The sequence below is a fragment of the Camelus bactrianus genome, chromosome 8 (genome assembly GCF_048773025.1).
Source record: "Camelus bactrianus isolate YW-2024 breed Bactrian camel chromosome 8, ASM4877302v1, whole genome shotgun sequence".
Lineage (NCBI taxonomy): Eukaryota > Metazoa > Chordata > Mammalia > Artiodactyla > Camelidae > Camelus > Camelus bactrianus.
The window spans coordinates 83858699-83869397 of record NC_133546.1 but is presented as its reverse complement, the minus strand read 5'-3'; positions in this window follow the sequence as shown (position 1 = coordinate 83869397).

The following is a 10699-nucleotide window of genomic DNA, read 5'->3' as shown; positions in this document are numbered from 1 at the left end:
ATGTGTCCTCGGTGCAGTACCCTGTCAGTGCCATCCAATATGTAGCATCTGCATTTGGGTGATAATGCTGTAAGAAATGCTTCATCTTCTCATGCTGTGGACATTGACCACTCTTCCTAGTTCTCTCATTCTTGATTAATGGGTTCACGAAGGCAACCACAGAGGTGTTCCGCATCCTCTGCCTCAAACCAGACTGTAATCCCAATCCAGGTTATGAATGTAGCAGATCCTAAATCTTTTAATACTGATTTCAAACCCAACGCCCCCAGGAACCCTCAGTCCAGTTGCATGATACCTCTGATTGAGCCCCACACGTGCTCTAATGGCAAAATATCAAATTGGAACCTGGTCCTGTAGATGCAGTGGATGTGGCCATAGGACATATCGATAAACTAAATCTCACACGCCAGTGCGGTTGCTGTCTCACTGAGGTCACAGTTCTCTTTGCTCTCTTGAAAGTACCCACCAAAACCCACAACGCACTCTAGATCCCTGAGTCCTGCGAGAGCCATCATCCGTAGCCCTACCCCTCTTTTCCGCTGCCTCTGCTAGCTCAGATTTGGCAGCTCGGATCTTGGTCTCAGATTCAATTTTGGGGATATTTTGAGCTGATTTCTTTGAGTTCTGTCAGCCAAGCATCTGCTGTTCTCTCTGCTAACACTCAGCGCATCACCTTCAATCCCATGCCTGCTGCTGGCTTGAGAGTGTGCTTCCAAGGAAAACAGACTTTCACCTTTGATGCTCCATTACCAGAGGTCAGATCCTGCACTGGTTTCCATTCTCTAATTTGCAATTTCCTGCTACCAGGTTTTCTGAGGCCTCATCCTGTCTTTGGAAGTAACAGACCACTCTTAGGAAAGTGTCCTTGCCAAGGGCTGGGTGAGTGTGTGTTTACAATATTTTGTGTATGGTAGCTAGTGAGAGCAGTTTGCACTGTTTCTCTTCCTACTGGGCATTGATAAATCAAAATTTTCCACATATAATTCACAAAAATTGGATATTTGTTTCACTCTGATTTTTTACAGCCATTGTCGGAGTGTTTGTCTGAAGACTCCAGCTTTGACCTTATGTTGACAAGGCAGTTGCAGACTTTAGGAAAGTTAACAGTATCGATTTACGTGTTTTGGGATTTATATGAAAGTGAAGTTAGTTTTTGAAAATTACCAAATCAACCTAGAATCAAGAGTTGTCAATTTCAGTAAGATTTTGTCAGCTCTAAGGAAAAAACAGACAGTCTCAATGTAAAATAGCAGTCCAAAACTTTGAAGGGGACATGCCAACCCTTTTCTCTTGAAGCCTCCAACAACAAAAGGAACCATGAAATACTTATTGGAACCATGAAATAACCCCCATCCTGTGTTTCCCTTGTGCACCTGGTGCCCTTTACTCCCAATGACACATACTAGGCAATGTTGGCATTTCAAGGTGTAACAATACTCTCTAGGAATATACAAGAAAATCTAAACAGAATATATAATTTTAGGCTTGATTCCAAAAGCACCTAGAGGCATTTAACTATGAGAAACCTGCTGCAGCTATGCTAGGCTATTGAGAACCAGGTGCTCTTCTATCAGTGCTGAGAAGGCTTAATCATCCGATCATGTTGGGGAAAGCAATTTAACAACCAAGTCTGCACCTCCAAGATATAGTGCACCCGGGGCTTGACGGAAGTGAATGACTGTCCACATAAAGTGTGTCTTTAATGTTTTTGCCGAATTTTACAGTTCAGTTCACTATCTGACTTTTAATATTTTCCTGTACTGTCTTGTAAAACTGAGGCCTAATACATATTCAATTTCCTTCAAATATTTCCCTTACTTCCCACACTCCTTTCAGTCCAAAGAATACATAACCCCAAAATTTCCTGAATCTAGGGGAAAGTCATCATTTCATTGAGTGAGCTAAGTATACAATTCCTATATATTTTAGTCGAGAGTATTTGAACTTTTAGGAGTTCACTGCTGTTCACCGATTGTTAAGGTGTAGGAACTCTGATTCTAGTAGGGGCTTGCTCTCCTCCTACTGGATTCCTTGCAGCTCAGGTTCTGATACTTTGAAATGGATGCCTGAGTGGAGTGGAGAGAAGAGAATGTGATTGATAGCTAGGCACAAACCTGGGAATAGGCTTACCTGGGCTTGGTGAATTTCGGTCAGAATGATTCGTAAATGCCCCTTGGGATTTGTGGATTCTCACGATGTCTTCCAAGAACATGAGCGCTTTTATCATCTCTGCCATCTCTTCTCTTTTAGACGTAAGGAATCTTGGACCCGATCTTGGAGCAGGGAATCGAGTAACTTTCTCAAAGGAACCTTTATTTTCCGTATGTTTCTGCCCGTTTCAGCGAGGTTCAGTAGGTTTCATGAATGTCTTTCTAGCCTGGAAATCTCTATAGATGTCTCCATGCCTTTATTCCCCACTGTAGCAGAACAACTCCCATCAATGTGTTCTCACATCTCCTCAATCCATGCAGCCAGTTTTTCTGCCAGCTTCTCTTCGTGTCTCCCATAAAGTCGACATCAACAGGACTGGGCAAGTCTGAAAATACCTCGGAGCCTCACCAGTAAGCTGATGACAGGCAGATCTTCCACTGTCTGCCCTTTCAGATTCTGGAAACTGACCCGTGAACTCAGGTTTTTGGGCAGCAGCATTATCTCGAACTTACTCATGTTCCCGAAAAAAAGACCTAAGCCAATCCCCACATAGGGCATCAAACCCACCATCAAAGTGATCCACCCACAGAATTCTGCCCAGTTACCTTGGATCCACCAGCCGCAACAAGCCTCGTGGTGCACACCAACATTCCACCTGGAATCCAACCGGTAACTGCCATCCCCAGTGGTTTATGCATCAATTCCTTGTTGGGGGTGATGCTGCATTAGACGAGAGTTTCCTAAGGGAAATGTGATTCTATCCACAAGGGTCCCATGGTCCTTTTCTCTTCCCTCTTTCCTTTTGTTCAGTTCTGTATACACAGTAAAAAACAGAGGGAAGTATGTCCATGTTCAGTTTATGGATTCACACTTATTTAAACTTTCTAACAGTTCACAGTACACAGAGACCCACTCAAGGAAACTCATGTTTGTGTAGTATCCATTCACCCAGATTACATATCCGTCTGTTGCTTTCTGCTGAAACACCCACACTTTCAGAAAATGGATCCATTTGTTTCATGGGTGCTGAAATCCCTAGAAATGAAACCAATCCCAACGTGCACTTTCCTGTCTGTCTCTTTTTCTCTTAGTACAGTTTTGCAGAGCTATTTGTCTTTGTTATAGGCTTATGCCATTTCTTCTCTACGTAGGGTAGAATAAGGCATTTGTTCATCCTGTTGGAAGACTTATAATACTATATCCCGTTCTATGACCCACTCTTATTCAAAACCGTCATTTGTGTTGGCTCATGATATGCACTTCTGGATCAGTGTCTATGAATAGTAATGCACGCGTCTGTTTTCTGAATACAAGTGTGTTGAGTACATGCTAACAGCGATAATAGTTTGCTGTGTGCTGAATGATCCTTGACATCACTTTGAGTATATTGTTTTGATATTCATGGTTGTTTGGTATATGTCAGCAAACTGTAAACTTTTGGTGTTTGTTTGTTTGTCTGATTGTTTGTTTTGCAAACACATTAGGCAATGCATCTCTCCTTTTGCTTCAGACAGACAACAATGTAAGCTGATTCACTAAAGACACTGCTTAAAATCACCTATGATTTCCTGCTACCCTCTCCCATCTTTAGGATTTTGATGTCCTCCTTGCCTTCTTCTTCTTACTTCTTTGCAAATCAGGCTCTTTTTGCATTTGCAATAATGGTTTTGTTATTTCAATTTCATCTTGCTACTTTTCTTCTCAGGGTAGGATTCTCAATTTTTGTTTTAGGATCAGTCTCAAACCGCTGAATTCTTTTCAGGTTTTTCGGTCAGTGAAATTCCCTAGCTCTGCCGTTGTTATAAATGGCGGGCATTTGGCATAGGCTACCCTAGATTTCATTTTTTTCTCATTCATGTTATGGGCTATGTCCGGGCACTCTACCCCGTGCTGAAAATTTTTGCCGAGATATCAGCTGAAACCCCTCTGGAGGTACTGTTGTGACTAAGATGCTTTCCTCGAGGTGCATTTTACATCACTGGGATGATCATGAACTTTGTTTATTTGAATTCTACAGCTGCTTGTTGGTCTTTTTGTTTTCCACCTCTTTTGGACACTGTGTACTTCCTGAATTCGTATAGATGATAATTTCTTGGCTCTCAGCAAGTTTCATTGTGATTTTTCTACAAATTCCTTTTAAGAATTTATTATTTTATCTCTTGCTTTTCCATTTGGGATTGCTATGAATCCTATTCTTACCTGCTTTTCCTTAACGAAGGATTCAAGAGTTATGTTAGCGTTGGTTTGCACTTGCTTTTCTGTGTCTTCTTCTGATGGAGGGATTTCTGTTCCCCTGTCCTCACAGTCATTCACGAGTCCCTCTGCATTATGTAGTCTGCTTAGGATTGACTTTAGCCCAGTTTTTATCTCATCCATTGAGTTTTCTGATAATATTGGGTTTTTCTTTAGAGTTTCTCTTCCCCTTTTGTGGTATTCAGCCTTTTGTGATTCTGAGGCACTGTGGTTCTTCAGTGTTTTCCTCACCTCTATTTTCAGAGCTTGCTCTGGTATCGTTTTGCCGTCTAGTTGTTTGATAGATTATTTTTTGGGCCTTCAATCTCCTTGGAACTGAAAATGGTACTTCCTGTTTCTTTTACAATACTTCTTTTACTCTACATTTCAGGTACTATCATGTATCTAATATAGACTTATAGGGCTTGGTTAAGTGCAAATTTAGACACTTTGGTGTATGCAATTCCATGGTATTTCTGTGATTACAATTTTCCCTAGACCTATATGCCATGCCCTGTTCCTGTGTGTGTTGTCTGGTGTATCTCTAAATCCTGGTGTTGCCTTTGATGTGATGAACACACCATACTGTTTCAGTTAGTAGAACCTCATTTTTATTACACTAATCTCACAATTCTGAAAGGGCACAGGGTACTTCCTCTAGTGGAAATGAAGCTTGTATAGGTTTTCAGCTCTGCATTCTTCTGTATGTCATTTTCAAGTGTCTCCGAAACAGCCAACATAGAGTGCGCTTGTACTTTCTACTGCCATGGGAATGTCCCAAAGTTACCAGTTCTTCCCAGAGCTTCTCTGTCTACAGAAACACCAGTGGAAGCTTATGTATGGATGTCATACTTCAGGGCTTGCTGGGATGATCCCGCAGACCGACCTATTTTTCCTCGGTGCAGTAACATGTCAGTGCCGTCCAAAATGTAGCATCTGCTTTTGGGTGATAATGCTGTAAGAAATGCTTCATCTTCTCATGCTGTGGACTTTGACCACTCTTCCTAGTTCTTTCATTCTCGATTAATGGGTTCACGAAGGCAATCACAGAACTGTTCCGCATCGTCTGCCTCAAACCAGACTGTAATCCCAATCCTGTTTATGAATGTAGCATATCCTAAAACTTTTAATACTGATTTCAAACCCAACTGCCATAGGAACCCTCAGTCCAGTTGCATGATACCTCTGATTGAGCCCCACATGTGCTCTGTTGGCAAAATGTCAAATTGGACCCTGGTCCTGCAGATGCAGTGGATGTGGCAATTGGACATATCGATAAACTCAACCTAAAGCGCCAGTGCTGTTGCTGTCTCCCTGAGGTCACAGTTCTCTTTGCTCTCTTGAAAGTACCCACCAAAACCCACAACACACTCTAGATCCCTGAGTTCTGAGAGGGCCATCATCCGTAGCCCTATCCCACTTTTTCCGCTGCCTCTGCTAGCTCAGATTTGGCAGCTCGGATCTTGGTCTCAGATTCAATTGTGGGGATATTTTGAGCTGATTTCTTTGAGTTCTGTCAGCCAAGCATCTACTGTACACTCTGCTAATACTCTGCGCATCACCTTCAATCCCATGCCTGCTGCCCGCTTGAGAGTGTGCTTCCAAGGGAATCAGAGTTTCACCTTTGATGCTCCATTACCAGAGGTCATATCCTGCACTGGTTTCCATTTTCTACTTTGCCTTTTCCTGCTTCCGGTTTTTCTGAGGCCTCATCCTGTCTTTGGAAGTAACAGACCACTCTTAGGAAAGTGTCGTTGCCAAGGGCTGGTTGAGTGGGTGTTTAGAATGTTTTGTGTATGGTAGCTAGTGAGAGCAGTTTGCACTTGTTCTCTTCCTACTGGGCATTGACAAATCAACACTATTCACAAATAATTCACAGAAATTGGATATTTGTTTCGCTCCGTTTTTTTACAGCCATGGTCGGATTATTTTTCCGAAGACTCCAGCATTGAATTTATGTTGACAAGGCAGTTGCAGTCTTTAAGAAATTTAACAGTATCGATTTACATGTTTTGGGATTTATATGAAAGTGAAGTTAGTTTTTGAAAATTACCAAATCAACCTAGAAGCCAGACTTGACAATTTCTGTAAGATTTTGTCAGATCTAAGAAAAAACAGACAGACTCAATGTAAAATAGCAGTGCAAAAATTTCAAGGGACATGCCAACTCTTTTCTCTTGAAGCCTCCAACAACAAAAGGAACAATGAAATAACTATTGGAACCATGAAATAACCCCCATCCTGGGTTTCCCTTCTGCACCTGGTGCTCTTTATTCCCAATGACACATACTAGGCAATGTTGGCATTTCAAGGGGTAACATTCCTCTCTAGGAATATACAAGAAAATCTAAACAGAATATACACATTTAGGCTTGATTCCAAAAGCACCTAGAGGCATTTAACTATAAGAAACCTGCTGCAGCTATGCTAGGCTATTGAGAAACAGGTGCTCTTCTATCAGTGCTGAGAAGGCTTAATCATCCGATAATGTTGGTTAAAGCAATTCAACACAACCCAGTCTGCACCTCCATGATATAGTGCACCCCGGGCTTGACGGAAATGAATGACTGTCCACATAAACTGTGTCTTTAATGTGTTTGGTGACTTTTACAGTTCAGTTCACTATCTGACTTCTAATATTTTCCTGTATTGTCTTGAAAATCTGAGGCCTAATACATATTCAATTTCATTCAAATATTCCCCTCACTTCCCACACTCCTTTCAGCCCAAAGAATAAATAACCCCAGCATTTTCTTAATCTAGGGGAAGGTCATCATTTCTTTGTGTGAGCTAAGTATTCAATTACTATCTAATTCAGTCGAGAGTATTTGACCTTTAAGGACTTCACTGTTGTTCACCGAGTGTGAAGGAGGAGGAACTCTGATTCTAGTAGGGGCTTGCTCTCCTCCTACTGGATTCATTGCAGCTCAGGTTCTGATCCTTTGAAATGGATGCCTGAGTGGAGTGGAGGGAAGAGCATGTGATTGATAGCTAGGCACAAACGTGGGAATAGGCTTACCTGGGCTTGGTTCATTTCGGTCTGAATGATTCGTAAATGCCCCTTGGAATGTGTGGAGTCTTACGACCTCTTCCAAGAACATGAGCGCTTTTATCATCTCTGCCATCTCTTCTCTTTTAGACGTCAGGAATCTTGGACCCGTTCTTGGAGCTGAGAATCGTGTAACTTTCTCAAGGGCACGTTTACTCTCCGTAAGTTTCTGCCAGGATCAACGAGGTTCAGTAGGTCTCATGAATGTCTTTCTAGCCTGGTATGCTCTAGAGATGTCTCCATGCCGATATTCTCCACTTTAGCGGAACAACTTTCATCAATGTGTTCGCACAACTCCTCAATCCATTCAGCCAGTTTTCTTGCCAGCTTATATTCGTGTCTCCCATAAAGTCGACGTCAATAGCATTGGGCAAGTCTGAAAATACCTTGGAGCCTCACCAGTAAGCTGAAGACAGGCAGTTCCTCCACTGTCTGCCCTTTCAGATTCTGGAAACTGACCCGTGAACACAGGTCTTTGGGCAGCAGCAGTATCTCGAACTTACTCAGCTTCCCGAACAAAAGACCTAAGCCAATCTCCACATAGGGCAGCAGACCCACCATCAAACTGATCCACCCACAGAATTCTGCCCAGATTCCTTGGATCCACCAGCCGCAACAAGCCTCATGGTACAGAGCAACATTCCACCAGGAATCCAACTGGTAACTGCCATCCCCAGTGTTTGATGCATCAAGTCCATGTTGGGGGTGATGCTGCATTAGACGAGAGTTTCCTTAGGGAAATGTGATTCTATCCAGAAGGGTCCCATGTTCCTTTTCTCTTCCCTCTTTCCTTTTGTTCAGATCTGTACACACAGTAAAAACGGAGGGAAGAGTGTCCATGATCAGTTTATGGATTCACACCTATTTAAACTTTCTAACATTTCACAGAACTCAGAGACCCACTCTAGGAATCTCATGTTTGTGTAATATCCATTCACCCAGATTACATATCCGTCTGTTGCTTTCTGCTGAAACACCCACCCTCTCAGAACATGGATCCATTTTTTTCATGGGGCTGAAATTCCTAGAAATGGAACCAAACCCAACGTGCAATTTCCTTTCTGTCTCTTTTGCACTTAGTTCAGTTTTGCAGAGGAACTTGTCTTTGTTATAGGCTTATGCCAATTCTTCTCTACATAGGGTAGAATTAGGCATTCGTTCATCCTGTTGGAAGACTTGTAATTCTATATACCGTTCTATGACCCACACTTTTTCAAAACCGTCATTAGGTTTGGCTCACGATATGTACTTCTGGATCAGTATCTATGAATATTAATGCACGCGTCTGTTTTCTGAATACAAGTGTGTTGAGTACATGCTAAAAGCGATACTGGGTCGATGCGTGCTGAATGATCCTTGACATCACTTTGAGTATTTTGTCTGGAATAATCATGGTTTTTTGGTATATGTCAGCCAACTGTAACCTTTTGGTTTTTGTTTGTTTGTCTGATTGTTTTGCAAACACATTAGGCCATGCATCAATACTTTTGCTTCAAGCAGACAGTCATGTAAGCTGATTCACATAAGATAGTGCTTAAAATCACCTATGATTTCCTGCTACCCTCTCCCTTCATTAGGATTTTGATGTCCTCCTTACCTTCTCCTTCTTACTTCTTTGCAAATCAGGCTCTTCTTGCATTTGCAATAATGGTTTTGTTATTTCCATTTCATCTTGCTACTTTTCTACTCAGGGTAGGATTCTCAATTTTTGTTTTAGGATCAGTCTCAAACTGCTGAATTCTTTTCAGGTTTGCCAGTCAGTGAATTTCCCTGTCTCTGCCGTTGTTATAAACGGCGGTCATTTGGCATAGGCTACCCTAGATTGCAGCTTTTTCTCGTTCAGGTTATGGTCTATGTCCTGGTACTCCTCCTCGTGCTGCAAAATTTCTGCCGAGATATCTGCTGAAACACCTCTGGAGGTACTGTTGTGACTAAATTTCTTTCCTCAAGGTGCATTTTACATCACTGGGATGTTCATGAAATTTGTTTATTTGAATTCTACAGCTGCTTGTTGGTCTATTGGTATTCCACCCCTTTTGGACGCTGTGTACTTCCTGAATTCGTATAGATGATACTTTCTTGGCTCTCAGCAAGTTTTATTCTGATTTTTCTACAAATTCCTTTTCAGAATTTATTATTTTATCTCTTGCTTTTCCATTTGGGAATCCTATGATTCCTATTCTTACCTGCTATTTCTTAACAAAGGATTCAACAGCGATGTTTGCATTGGTTTGCACTTGCTTTTCTGTGTCTTCTTCTGATGGAGGGATTTCTGTTCCCCTGTCCTCACAGTCATTCACGAGTCCCTCTGCATTATGTAGTCTGCTTAGGATTGACTTTAGCCCAGTTATTATCTCATGCATTGAGTTTTCTGATACTATTGCGTTCTTCTTTAGAGTTTCTCTTCCCCTTTCCTGGTATTCTGCCTTATGTGATTCTGAGGCACTCTGGTTCATCATTGTTTTCCTCATCTCCATTTTCAGAGCTTGCTGTGGTAACATTTTGCCGTCGAGTTGTTTGAAAGCTTATTTTTTGGGCCTTCAATCTCTTTGGAACTGAAAATGGTACTTCCTGTTTCTTTTACTGTACTTCTTTTACTCTACAGTTCAGGTACTATCATGTATCTAATATAGACTTATAGGGCTTGGTTAAGTGCAAACTTTAGACTCTTTGGTGTACGCAATTCCAAGTTATTTTTGTGAAGACAATTTTCCCTAGACCTTGATGCCATGCCCTGTTCCTATGTGTGTTGTCTGGTATATCTCTAAATCCTGGTGTTGCCTTTGTTGTGATGAACACACCATAGTGTTTCAGTTAGTAGAACCTCATTTTTATTACACTAATCTCACAATTCTGAAAGGGCACAGGGCACTTCCTCTAGTGGAAATGAAGCTTCTATAGGTTTTCAGCTCTGCATTCTTCTGTATGACATTTTGAAATGTCTCCAAAACAGCCAACATAGAGTGCGCTTTTACTTTCTACTGCCATGGGAATGTCCCAAAGTTACCAGTTCTTCCCAGAGCTTCTCTGTCTACAGAAACACCAGTTGAAGTATATGTATTAATGTCATACTTCAGGGCCTGCTGGGATGATCCCGAAAACCGACCTATGTGTCGTCGGTGCAGTACCCTGTCAGTGCCGTCCAAAATTTAGCATCTGCATTTGGGTGATAATGCTGTAAGAAATGCTTCATCTTCTCATGCTGTGGACTTTGACCACTCTTCTTGGTTCTCTCATTCTTGATTAATGGGTTCACGAAGGCAAACG